Source organism: Trichosurus vulpecula, chromosome 2 (genome assembly GCF_011100635.1).
Source record: "Trichosurus vulpecula isolate mTriVul1 chromosome 2, mTriVul1.pri, whole genome shotgun sequence".
Lineage (NCBI taxonomy): Eukaryota > Metazoa > Chordata > Mammalia > Diprotodontia > Phalangeridae > Trichosurus > Trichosurus vulpecula.
Genome location: NC_050574.1, coordinates 277368137 through 277383028, shown reverse-complemented (window position 1 = coordinate 277383028; position 14892 = coordinate 277368137).

Sequence of the window (14892 nt, the reverse complement as noted above, 5' to 3'; positions counted from 1 at the left end):
GTAAGATGATAAGAATGAGAGTATTTGTACCAGCTATAAACTTTAATCTATTGGTCTTCTAAATGTGGGAACCTTGGCTAATGACCAATGAGTTGAAAATACTATTGGAGGAAACAAATTGTATTAATGTGGATATTCCTGCTGTAAATGAAAACACAAGAAAGAAGAAAGTTGCAGTTAAATGAAAGGATGTTCCACAGGTATTCCTTGAAGAGGCCAAAGGCATAGCAGAAGGCCAAATTTATCAATAGGGGGGAAAAGTTAACAATTAACCAAACTATATGTCTACTCTCCCACCTATACAAAACTTTTATATGAGTTATCCATATATCAATCAAAAACACCCTCAAAGAGAGGGTATCAGTAGGGAATAAGGAGATCTTTGAAAGCACTGTTCAATGAAAGCCCACATCTTTGCCGTTTCATCATTGACTGGAAGATGTAGAGACTATAAGATCATACTGTGTTTATCATTTGTTGAAAAAAGCCTTCGATTTGGTAGACTTAATGGCTCATTTGCTTCTCAGTCTCCTTTGCTAGGTCACTGTCCATGTCAAGCCCACTAATTATGGCTATATTTGTACTCTTACCTATTGACTTCATCAAATCCCATAGGTTTCATTATCATTTCCATGCAGATAACTCATAGATATGTACATACAGCCCTAATTTCTTTCCTGAGCTCCAAGTCACACATCACCAATTGCTTATTGGAATTTCAAAAGTGGTTATTTATTGGCATCTCAAATTCAACATGTCTAAAAAAAGAACTCATCAGCTTTCCCTCCTAACTCATCTAGTTTTAAAGCTTCCCTACTGCTGTTTTACTGTAGAGGCATAGCCATCTTTCCAGTCTTTCAGGTGTGCAACCTTGGTGTCAGCCTCAATTCCTTACTCTTACACATTCTACATATTTAATCCATTGTTAAATCTACTCATTTATGCTTCCGTAACACATCTCAAATGCATTCCTTTCTTCCACTCACAAAGCCACTCCCCCTTTTCAGGCCTTCATAGTATCTGGAGCATTGCAACAGCTTCCTAGTTAATCTCAGTACCTCAGGTCTACCCCATTCCATTTTATCCTCTGGCCAGTCACCCCCATGATTTTCCTAAGAGGGGTCTGACACCATGATGCCCCCTACTTAATAAACTTTACTGAGCTCCCAGTTGATGCCATGATCAATTATCAACCCCTCTGTCCTTAAAGGTCTGTACAATCTGTCCCAATTCAAACTTTCCATGGAAGATATTTGTTTTTCTCTTCATACACTCTATCACAGCCATATTCTTATGCCCAGCACACCATCTCCCTTTTCTGTGCCTTTCTGTGATTCTACCATTCCTGGAACTCTTCCCCTTTTCACTTCCAGATCCTGGAGTTCCCTCACTTCTTTCAAGTGTCAACCCAATATCCACTTTCTCATGAGGCCTTTCCTGGTCCCTCATTTTCCCAGTTGCTAGTTGCTTCCGTTCTAAGTTTACCTTTATCTTGTACATACTTTTAGATGTGTACGTACACGTGTGCGCACACACACACACACGCACACTATTTTTTTCCTTTTGTATTTATATTCTCAGCACAAGCATGTTTCCTAAACAAAAAGTAGATACTTAATAATGCTTACTTCAAATTTGAATTTCTTTTTCTTAAATTTTATTTTAGATTCAAGGGCCAGAACACAAATACAGAACAGAGAAAAGAAAGGATATGTAACAATAAATTTTCATTTCAAGAAAGCCTGTATGATAAATAATATACATTGTCTTGAGAGCTGTTCATCTTTTCTTTGCTTCCTTGTAAGTTTTCTTTTGTTCTCTGCTGTGCACTTTTTCACTTTGCTCTTTTTTTCCTCTCCCCCAGGCCCCAGAAGGCTACAATAAAGTTTAGATATGTTTTTCTATAGCTATAGACACATACATACATATATATGCATATATATATATATATATATACATACATATATAGACTTGAATTTCTTTAGTCCAGTACCTGCAGGAGTGATAAAATGACATTTTGTAAAATCCTTAACAGTTCAATAACTATTAATTAGGTGCCAAGTATTCTAGAAGATAGAAAAACAAAGGAAGAAAAGAAAAATTCCTCACCTACAATGAGTTTACAAACTATTAGAAAAAAACAACACATAGTTAAGTAAATACAAACTACTTACAAAGTCACTTCAGTAGAGTGTGTGAGGGGGATCCTGGGATACAGCACTAACCATTTGGGAAAGGGGAAGAGGAAATATCTTTCCTAGGACTCTGTAAAAATAAATTTAAGGAAATATCTAAGACATTGTCCTGAAAATGAATGTCTAAAATTTCTGATCAATTAAATGTATGACTAAAGGGATTTCTATCAAGATATCTTGATGGTATCCAGGTCTCCAGGATCACCTCCTGAGGGAAGTCATGAGCAGCTTACTTTATGAGTTTTTCAGAGTCTGCCTAACTAGACAGAACAGTGGAAGACAGTGTGGTCAATAACCCTCTGTCTTCAGGCTGTCAGAAGGACCAAAGGTCTCCCGAGGTCTAATTTTAATGCTTTCATATCTGGATCCCTGTATATAATGTTCCTCTAGTCTTTAGCCCATTGGAGTAGCACTTTTTTTATGAATGAACAATCATTCACATATGTGATATATAGATGGGAAATATCTATCAGTACTTTGTACTCCCATGCATAATATGATAGTTTATTCTCTGGGAAATCCTTTGGAGGTGTTCTATTAACATTGGGCATGTTTCTATGTTAAGCAAGATCCATATAGATTTGATTCAATCCCATGAAAGATTCTCTTTTATGATAGTACTATAATCCATGACACTAGGGATTGTGAGAGGCCTAGAATGCTGATCTTAAACACTTCCTCAGCCATGCTAGCAAATACAATAAGGAAGTCTCCTAACAGATACTCCTGGAAATTAAGAATTGCTATGCATAAAGGTATATCCCATGATAGTACTCCTCAAAATTGACATTGTTCTGGTCATTCAGAGTTTATTACTCTTGTGTTCTTGGATGAAGATTTTAAAGAAATTCCTTTCCATTACTCTCCATGTTTTTCTCTCCAAAAGTCCCTTCAAGCTGCTATTCCTTATAGTAAGATTCAATGAAACAAAATGCTTGGAGAGTGGAGCATTCTAGCTAATTGAATTTCCTGGTGAATTTGCTGTTAACCAGAAAACATTTATTGTTCCAACCTTTGCTTTTGGCAATCACTTAAAACCTGTAAGTCTATTTTCTGACTTACTAAGCCCAAATTGCTAACTATAACCAACAGTTTCTTTGATTAAAAACCTTGTTGTATATCAGAGTGATTATTCTGAACATGAATTAAAACTTTGTGGTAAACTATAAACAAAGAAGTAAGAAATTGAAATAAATCTTCCCTAAACCTGATACATACTCAGAAAAGGATTTTTTCCCCCAAATACAAAACAAAACAACTCAGATATCAGCATATTTGTCATTCCCCCCACCCCCAATTATATGGGTAAGATAAAAGTAAGATTTCTGTTGATTGATTTTGCTTCTCTCACCTACCCCCTATATCTGTAATATGTAATTTCTTTGGTGTAGGAAACTCTAAGTAAGGAAAAGCCCTCTACTAATGAAGCTCAGTAACTATTCTGCGATGTGTAGACTTAGACAGTTGTCTAGATCGCTCTAAGATCCTTTCTCAAGGTCACACTAAAGGTAAGACTTGACCCTAGGTCTCCCCAACTCTAAGCCTAGCTCTCTATCCATTACACCATGTTATCTCTCCAAATGATTCTTATTGTATTATATTTCTTAGCCTTGTGACTGGCTTTATATCCAGCTAACTAGTAGGAAAGTGATGACTGACCCAACAAGTCATGAATAATAATTTTGAATATAGTTGGATCTATAGTTTGAAAAGTTCGAACTTAAACTAGGGGCTCCTTCTAGGCAATTCTATAAACAGCCTGGCAATGTACTCCTTCACTTTGGCAAGGATCATCTTGGATATTACAGAAAAGAAAACTCACTGATACCATCACCAAAGTTTTCATTCTGGTAGAATTTTAGCACCTTTAAGGCATGTTCTCTTTTTTCATATTTTTCTTGATACTTCAACCTAGCACAGTGCATTATTTGCATAAGTCCGATGCTTAAAAAGTGCTTGCTGAATTGAATTTTTTTTTTTAAAATAGTGCAGATCCCAGGAAGCAAATAGCAATGATGACAGGAAAATTGAAATAAGTAGTGAAATACTCCAAACCAACACATTTTAGAATGAGAATGTGCATATGAGAATTTTTTTTAAATAAGAATTTTTTAAGTTGAATTTTAATAGAAGAAATCTCAATCCTCATTGAAATATGATGATAAGGAGCAGTCAAAGTCTGGCCCCTCAATTAAGCAGCACTGTATACATATAGAGAAAGCTACTGTCTGACACATGAATGAGGGCAGATTCCAAAGAAAATCTAACAAGCTCTGCTTAGCATTATCAATTAACTCTAGATATTGAACTTATAAAAAGTACCAACTTCCTTCGTCTGCCTCAGAATAAAGCCACAAGTCCTTGAATAGCATTAGGACATTGGATGGTTAGTCAAGAAATACCTGTGAGGCTAGGAAGTTCCAAGGCTAACAGAGCTGGAAGTTACTAAGGATGCAGGAATGTTGGAGCAGACTTTGGGTTAGCATCTGTCAACTCTCCTACTGATGAGGTTTAGATTGTGGAAGCCCCCTTGAATCTTCCTACTGGATGAGGCATTTGCCTGAGTCCATAAGCCTTTCATTATTGCTAGGCCCAAATCTCTAGGCTAGGTTACTCTTTTTTTGTTGTTTTTTTTTTTCCCTTTAATTATATTTATTGCATAATTGTGCTTTCCTGTTTTATGGCACTTTGATATACAGAATTTTTTTAAATTAAAATTTTTTTATTTTTAGTTTACAACACTCAGTTCCACATGATTTTGATTTCCAGATTTTCTTCTCCACCCTCCCCAAGATGACATGGAAGCTGATATATCTTCTACATATAACTTCTCATTGAACTTATTTACGCATTAGTCAAGTTGAAAAAAAGAATTATGACCAATGGAATGAAACATGAGAAAGAAGAAACAAACAACAAAAAAAAAAAAAAGAAAAGAAAAACAACCAAAAGCAAAAAAAAAGGGAGAGCAAACAGTTTGCCTCAATCTGCATTCAGTCTCCATAGTTCTTTCTCTGGATGTAGATAGCTCTCTTTCTCATGAGTCCTTTGGAGTTGTCTTTGAACCTTGTATTGCTGAGAAGAGCAAAGTCTATCAAGGTTAGTCATCACAGAATCCATATATCTGTGGTTGTGTATAACATTGTCCTAGTTCTGCTCCGCTCACTCAGCATTATATCGTGTAGGTTTTTCCAGGTTGTGATGAAGTCTGTATCATCCCCATTTCTTATAGCACAATAGTATTCCATTACATTTATATACCACAACTTGTTCAGCCATTCCCCAGTTGATGGGCATCCCCTTGATTTCCAATTCTTTGCTACTACAAAAAGAGCCGCTATAAATATTTTTGTACATATGGGTCCTTTTCCCTCTTGTGTGATCTCTTTGGGATACAACTCTAGAAGTAGTATTGATGGGTCAAAGGGTATGAACACTTTTATAGCCCTTTGGGCATAGTTCCAAACTGCTTTCCAGAATAGCTGGATCAGTTCACAACTCCACCAGCAATGTAAGTGTTCCAATTTTCCCACATCCTCTCCAGTGTTTATCATTGTCCTGTTTTGTCATTTTAGCCAATCTGACAGGACAGATGTGGTACCTAAGAGTTTTTTGACCTAGCCTAGCACTCCATTGTCTGGCTGGTTTCCACCCTTGATCCTATCAAAGTGTCTATGCCCAAATCTGTTGCCCTTAAACTAGCCCAGCCCTACATTGTCTGTTATCTCCAGGTAGCCTTCAGTTACTTCCCACCCTTAATCCCATTCTCTTGGTTCCTGGAGTCTGACCTCATCCCAGTCCCATCAGACTGCTCCTCAAGACCCTCCCTAAACTCCTCCTCCCATCACCCCAGGACCACCCTAGATCCCTCCTACAATCTTTGTGTATATAAGTTTCATCTTGCCTCCATAAAGGTGCTCTGGCCCGCTTGTGAAAATGAGCATCACACAGGGTGAAATTTCTTAAGACTACCCTATATGGCGAATCTGTAATAAACTTGGTTTCTCTTTGGGTGCAAGATGGCTTGAGTTGAATTCTTTCGAGCAGGACCCAGTGTGTTGGTATTCTGGGGTCTTGAGCACCCCTAAAAGCATATAGTTCCCTGACCTCTTCACTACCAGAGTTGAGTGTACAGAACGACAGGATGGAGGTTTGGAATTGGGATGTCAAAATGGTGCTTGGAGTTCCTGGGCTGGCAAGTGATTCTATATGCATGATGTAATTCCATACAATGTTTCCCTACTGTGTCCTGAGGAAAATTAATTTTTAATGCTGTAACATTTGATTATGAATATTAATTTGTAATATTCCCTTCTCTATCAAAAGGCCATCTCTTACATTAGCTTAAAAAGAAGCTCCTCCCCAGAAAGTCATCATATTAAGTGTCTTCTCTAGACATCTGCTTATTAACTAGGTTGGGTTGGGACACACTCAACTGGAAACCTGAGTTCTGTGTTTATTCTAAACAGGACCCAGTTTGAGTTAGATCAGGAGGGAGAGGTGGGGAGGAGTGATGAGCTTGTGTCCTTGGTCCTTTCATTAGATTTTTGGGCCTCAAGCCACATTACTAAACTGACTTAATTGGGAGGGGCTGAAAGCTCCTGGCCCATCTCCTCATTAAGCTCCCATCAATTAGGATTACCTTTTTCTGGTCAGAAGATGGGGGAGGGCATTTAGGATTATCCAAGACCCTTCTTTTTTGTCTTTGGTTACTGAGAAAAATAATTGACCATTGATTTATGGATTATTGATTGACCTGGCTTATAAATTTATTTTTATCACCCAGAACTTTGTCCCTCAATTTTACACCCCACACTCCAAATACTTTCCTAACCTGTATCTGATAGGTTGTAGTTGCTGCCTTCAATTATTTAAAGGCCTATCATGGGCATACATTTGTTGTGCTTGGATCCAGAGGCCAGAAATAGGACCAATAATTGAGGTTGCCAAGGGATGTTAAGAAAAAAAATCTTAACAATTGAAGTGTCCAAAGGTGGAATGGACTTCCTTGGGTAGTTCTAAGTTCTATATCACTTTAAGTGGAAGCTAGATGGGCACTTGTCAAGGGATTACTGTTCAATACAAATTACAGTAGACAGCTTCTGATGTCCCTTCCAAATCACATTCTGTAATTGTACTTTTGCACAACCTTTATTTCTTTCCTCCAAAACTCTCAGAATTTGTCATGAATTGTATGCTACTCCTTTGGTATCAAAGCCTAAAGATCCTATTCCAGGAAGTCTGTATTTTTATTTAGTAACCATATCAGTAACACAAAAAACATACTTCCCCCACCCCCACCCCCAAATAGTGTCAGATTTCCCTAGAGAGTGTTTGGGCATTTTTATAGGTAGAATAACCACCTACACTGTGGAGCAGCTTTCACTTTCTGTACACTAGAAGGCATGAGCATTTCCATAGTGTGCAAAAAGTCCAATCAAAGAAAATAATTTAAGTGCAGCTGAGACTTCCAAAAACATATTGTTGATTGTCCTTTTTTGAAGTAGACCAATAACAGGGTGATGTCTCGATTCCTGGGTGAATTGGATTAAGTGAGGCTGAGTCCAATGACAAGACAAAAGTCAGGACCACTGGCTGATGGCCCAGGGTGAAGTGGATGACCTTGGTGTTTTTGATGTCTGACTAAGCTCTGACCTGCTTCAGCTCATCTTCGTGGCCATTGGAACAAACAGTTCTCATTCACCCATTCCACAGGGGGATGTCTTCACATGCTCGGGCATACATCTCCCTAACTCACTGACAAGTTTGTGACCCTTTGGAAAAGGCAAGTCAGTGTGGTATGTAGAAAGTGTGCTACCTTTGGGGTTGGGGGACCTAGGTTCAAATTTGCCTCTAACACTTACTGTAGGACCCTGCCTGGACTTAATTTCAATAATTTATTTCAACCTTAGTTTCATCAGCTGTAAAATGCAATAATACTTACAGTCCCTCCCTCACAGTTCTTTTAGTATGAGATAATGTATTTTAAGTAGTTCATACTCAAAGGAAAATACAAATATCTGCTATTATTATGATGATTATTTTCTTTTGTCTACTGTCCATTTGCTCCAAATTATTTTCTGAATTTCTTAGCTGTAAAATCCTGAAAATTAGTAGTAATTTAAGAGGCTGGAAGTTGTATTCCTTACAGTAAGCCATAAGCTCTTAGTAGATTTTTCCCAGATTTTGGATAATTTAGTGAAGTAGTCCATTGGAATTAGCACAAACAGTATATTACTGATGTCTTCACATTTGTTAAAAGAATCTGTCTCTGATTTTTATGCATATGTGTCTGCTGTTTTCTATTTTCAGTAGACAATTGCTTATAAAGTTAAAAAGTTTGTTTTGAATTTAAAAAAACATTTTGTATTTCAGATATAATATATTAACTAGCCCTTTCCCTACAACTTTATTTCCCTCTTTCCTATGTGCAAAAAGTAGTCTTCATAAACTTTCAGGAAGGGTAGATTTAAAAGTTAATTGGTTCAAGGGGTTAAAATTAGCTAAATTCATAAATATATAGTAGTGATATTTAGTTGAAATGTTTGTGATTCTTCTACTTCAGAAATTCATTTTTATCCTGAAGCAAAAATTCACCCTTTGTTTAACGTAAATACACAAATATTTTAAAGGGATCACCTTTGAGCAAGCTGGAGAGACTTTTCCCATTTTTGTCACAGAGATTTCCTTACTATTCTCTTTCCTCCACATAGGCTAACTCTTAAAAGTTCCTTTTCTCCAACTGTCCTGTAAATATTTAGGAAGGCCAAATTTCTCAAAGGTTCTTCTGACGTGTGTGTGTGTGTGTGTGTGTGTGTGTGTGTGTAATATGCCTTTAAAAAATTAATCACTAGAAAAACTTATGACACTCAAAAGTTAGTGACATTTTGTTGCTTTCGTTTCAGTGATAACATTGGCCAACCTAATATGCAGGGATCAATATTGCCCAGTGTATCTTCGAAAAAAAAGTTTTGGAGTCACCTATATGGAAATGTGTTTTACTCCCAACTAGCACAGCATAACATGTCTACGGATGTTTACTTAGGTAATTCACAACACTTTTTATCTGCACCTAGATAATTATGCTAAATCTGAAAGCTAACATTGTATATGGCTTTAAAAATGTCTGTTTTGTTGGACTTGTTAAGAGTTAAATAGCCCCTTCTTCCAAGATTCCTCTAGTGAGAGAATGAGCTTCTGAGTTTTCAAAGACCTAGGAAAGGGGCATTGTATTCGAACAACATTGAAATTTTGATTTAGAATTCTTCGTAAGCAAAATGAAGTGTGTTTGACTCTTCAGGTGTGAGAATTGGCAGCTCTCACTTTTGCAGTATATTATCACCACACTGTCAGAAAGAACTTGCAGATGCCAACTCTGACTAAACTGGGCGTGTTATAAATCCAGCATGAGCAGTGGATTTCTTATGCCAACAACGCATTTCAACCCTTACCTTATTACCACATTTCTTGGCTGCTACAGGATAAAAATCTTTTAAGCCTTTTACTGCTTGTGTGTGAAATCTCAGATAATGTAGCCAAATGCAGTGAAAGTTCAGGACTGTTTTATGACATTGGTTTATCGAAAATTTTGATCTACAAAAGCCTGAAAGCACAAATCCATTGTTATCAGATGAGGTCAATTACACCACACCCATTCCCCTGATGGGCTATCCTTTTCATTTAGTAAATCACTGAGGAGGGCTACAGAAATATGCACTGTCAGACAAAAAATACTTTGCACTCAAACTGAAGAAACAGAGTAAATGTACACCACACTGGTAAGCACCATACAGCAGAAAGATACATTACATGTGAAATTTTGAGGCACAATTCCCTGTAATGAAATTGTAGGAATCAACACTGGAATGCTGAGATCTAATGACAAAATATGTCTGCAACAGGAGCCTGGGAGAGAAACAAAATAACCACACTGAAGATGTCTAGAAGGAGGAGGTGGGGGGAAGTAATTGTCCTCAAACAAGGGAAGTGTGTGATATGAGTAACAGGAAGTAATGGCAAACATATGTCAAAAGTATACTTTATTTACCTTTCATTAGAGTGTCTTCCTATGAGAAGGTTAAATACTCCAGGAGAGGGATGGGATTTTTCTCATGTTAACTAATCCAGACAAAAGTGAATAGAGATTTGCTTTCTTCAGCATTTATTGATATTAATTGCTTTATTGAACTAGCTGTGGGAGCAGGGATTTCCCAATGCCAGCATAAGGGATCATTATTTATAAGCTAACTGATCCCACAAATTCTACACTTGGCTCAACATTTCCGTTGGAAATCCTGAAAGAATAGTTTTCAAAATAATGTTATATTTAAAACTTAGTAAGTAATATTGTATGCTAAATAACCTAAGCAAAAATGATTTTTTTTAAATCCAGGAAAAGACAGTTTTAAAATCTTATATAAGAGGCTTCAAATTGACTCTGAAATACAGCTTATTATTGCGTTTTTCTTCCATTTATTTTTAATTCTTCCCCTTTGGCCCTGACTTACAGGTGTCCCTAGTTACAGCCATCAGTAAAAACAAAACACATATGTAGGCTATAAATCTGTATTTGTACTAATTCATAGGAGTAAAATATCTTCAGTTCCTTCTTCCAATTTCCTTTCCCTTCACCCCTCAGAATCTCACTACAGTGCATTGGGCTTATGATTTCAGAAACAAAATTATGTCCCAGGTGAGAGGTTAACAAGAGAGACTCAATGTGTCTGTTCTGATACTAAGGAAAGTAGTTAAGGGGAGCTCCCCAAGTAGATTACTTGAATGAAAGGACACAAGAAAGGAGATAGGTGTTTTGAAAGATGGCATTGTCACTTTAACTCTATTGTAGAAGCTATACAAGACTCAGTCTATGGGACTGATATTTCAGCATTTTGCAGCTACATTTCACGTTGGGAAACCTTAATCCAGAGCATCAAGGAGTTAACTTCAGGGGACACAAATCAGGGAGGCTGAAGCACTTTTGTTCACATATTTGCTATTAAAGTGGCGCCAGAAGCAAGGCTATGGCCAAGGTAGAACTGGCTATTCTCTTGTAAAGGCTAATTTGGAGGCTTTTTAATACATCAGCTGTTTTAAATCACATAAATTGAAACTTGGTATGCAAATTGTCAGCTTGGAAATGGCTTTCCTTCTCCCTCTCTTTCACTTCCATTTTGATAAAAATAATAGTTGGGTTTCTAACACTGTCTTTGGTCATGAAACAGCTAGCAAAACATGTGTCAAAGCTATTACAGGATCTACTTTGATAAACTGCTATCGTTTTTTTTTTTTCTTTTTGTATTCTATTTTTTTAAAATGGCTCCTTCAGTGAATACATTTTGATTTTTTTTTTCTTCGGTGGGGCTAGTTAGGAGGAGTCTTTTGACTTGGAAGAGAGTTACACTGAAACTTATTTCACTAGTCATACAAAAATTGAGAGACATAAATTTATATGGTGCTTGCCGGGTGTCTCAGATTTGATTATGAAGTTATTCTACAAGTAGGCCTTGCCAAGACTATCACAGAATCAATGGACTGGACTTATTAGGTCATCATCCCCCACTAACTGTACAGCTTTCTCAGAAGCTTTATTAGGTGCCATTGCAAAGTGGCTCAAGCAAGGGGTTTCAATCACTTCTTCTTAAAGATGATTCTGCAGCTTCATAGATTTCATTGTCAGGAAATGATTCCCAAGCTCCTATGCTGATTTGTCTTTGCCCAAATTCACTCAATTGCTCTTTTGTCATTGCCCTCTTGGGCCACTTGTGATAAATCCTTTCTTCCTCCCTTGGACCCCCTCCCGCCCCCTTTATTCTACTAGTTTCACTGGTTTCTAAGCACTAAATTTTCCCATGTGACCCACCAGACACCTACATAACACTGAGAATCAAAACTGGGCAAGTTTACCCAGACCAAGAGAGACTCTGAATGAATTCATGAAAACTGAAGGAAGAGAATATTTAAGTTGGCCTAAACCACTGCTGTAATCATTTAAACATGAACAATGCCCCATTTGGAAAATTTCAGGGACTGTTTTATATCACAGACATATCATTAGGCCCCCATAATGTTCCAGTTCCCCTTGGCCTTACCCTACCCCCATCTCATAGCCTGCCTATTTCCCTAACAGCTCTTGCTATAGTCATATTGAACTGGGTTGTTTTCTAGCCAACAGAGATGGGAAGCTGGAGGAAGAATATTATCCTTTACCCTGAACTTCTGGCCTCTCTGCAACAGAGACTTCAAGGCTATGTTGTAGACCAATATGGAGACCCTCCACATTGTTCAGGAAAAAAAAAAAAAACAAAAAACCTCTGTGTGTGTCTGTGGGCCTCACAGCAGGCCCTCACTGACTATAAACCATAAGGCTGTAAGTTTTGGTAGGGTGGGCAGCAGTCTGGAAATCTAGAGCTTCTGAGTTCCAATCCCAGATATTATTACTTACTGACTTTACTGAAAGAATATGAGCAAATCATACATTCTACCTCAGTTTACTGATATGTGAATATCCCCAGAGCTTAACATAGTTTGGGGTTCTTGTTGTTTGTTTCCCATTTTTCCAGCCTATTTCCTGACTTCAGATTTGATGTTAGGGCTGGGCTCTGGCATATTTCGGGAGGGGAGGTCTGAGTTAGTCCTGTTGTTGCTTTTTTTTTTTTTTTGAGGGTATTTAATATTTTGTAATTCCAAGATTTTAGGGATATACTATAAACCTGCAAGATTTCAGTGCTCTCTAAGTGGTCTGATCTAGGGTAAGGTCTGATTCCTGCTCCTCTTCTGAGCTCTTCAAGTTCTGGACTTTTGTTTGGGTCTATAATAAAGTAGATGGCTACTAGATTCTGCCACTATCAATCAACTTGATAGCTCTGTTAACTCAAGGTGACAGAACTGTAGGCCCCCCTTGGGTCTAGAATTCCTTCCTCAGTTTTTTGTTTGTAGACTGAGCTAAATGCTGAAAGTGAGACCCTGCTTGATTCTGTGGTCTGCAGCACACCACCTGTGGCTGCTGCTGGATTCTCACCTTCCTCCTTTATCAGGACACAGCTAAGGACCACTCAATCCAGGGACCTCTGCCCCTATGCACAGGTTTTCTTCTTATTCAGCCCTGGATCTGTGACCTAGAACTGGATAATGGGCAACAAAATTGCCAGTTGGCATGTGTTGAAATTGTGGTGCCTCAGTATGGACCTGATGGAGCCTGGGGATAGTCTGAGGCCTCCAATTACCATGGTAGCAGCCTCTCTCTGGATGCTAGGTGTTCTGCAAAGGATACTTCTACCTGGAGCCCTGTGCCTACTGTCCGCAGATCTCCATCTGTCTCACTATGTTGATGTGTACTTAAAGAAATACTGTGCCTTTTTCTAGATTTTCCCATCAGAATTCAGTCTGGTGCATATTCATCTAGATCTGCGTTGGAGAAGCATGTGGAGAGGAGCCCAGCTCAGTGCTTCAACTCTGCCATTTTGGCTCCACCAAATCCTATGTTTTAATACATTTTAAAGGATGACTCTGAGAAGGGGTCCACAAATTTCACCAGTATCCATGGGATTGACATACAACAAGGTTAAGATCCATTGATCTAAACATGGTTCTTTTTATTTTTAAACTAGTTCTAAAGGCTGTGTTGAGCACTCAATTTGAAATTGGAGGATCTGGGTTTGAATCCTGCTTCTTATTATTCTCTGTATAACCCTAGGTGGTTAATTTAGGCCTCTAGGCCTCAGTATAATAATATGTAAAATATGAGGATCAGAACAGACTACTTTTAATATCCCTGCCATATCTAAGTCTATGATGCTATGTAATTGGGGAAAAAATCATAGTTTGTATCTAATCATGCCTATGCTTTTCAATGAATGAACACACATTGTAGCACTGTTCTATGCTCATAAATTCCTCTCTTCCTCTTCTCCTCTAACTCAGGTGCCTTATGTTACAATTTCCTCCACTTCTATTTCACCTAACAAAGTGGCCTTATTACCAATGCTAACCCCTCTACTGGTTCAGCTGATCTCATTCCATCCCATCTCTTTCAGCAGATTGCCTCCTCTGTCATGCCCACTCTTTTATTTCTTTTCAATCTCTCTCTCTTTACTGATTCATCCCCACCTGCCTTCAAAGATGTCTATTTCCTCCCCATGCTGAAAGAAGGTCTGACTTGATCTTTCCATCCCCACTAACTATTGTCCTATATCTCTTTTGCCTTTTGTAATCAAATTCCTTGAAAATGCTGTCTACAATAGGTGCCTCCACTTTTTCTCTTTTTAACCCCTTGCAACCCAGATTTCAACTTTATCATTCTGCTGAAACTGCTCTCTCCAAAGTTATTAATAACCTCTGTTATTACATCAATGGCCTTTTATTAACTTTCATTCTCCTTGACCTCTGCAGCCTTTGACACTGTTGATCACTCTGTCCTCTATGAAATTCTCTTTCCTCTGAGTTTTTCAAGACACCATTCTCTCCTGGTTTTCCTTCTACCTACATGATTACTTCTTATCTGTTTCTTTTGCTGGATCCTCTTCCAGATCATGCTGTCTAACTATACGTGTTCCTCAGGATTCTGTCCTGGGCCCTCTTTTCTTTTACCTCCATACTATATCACCTGGTAATCTCATAAGCTGTCATGGATTTAATTACCTGATTCTCAAATCTACCTACTCTGCCTCCACTTTTTGGCTGACCTGCAATTTCACATCTC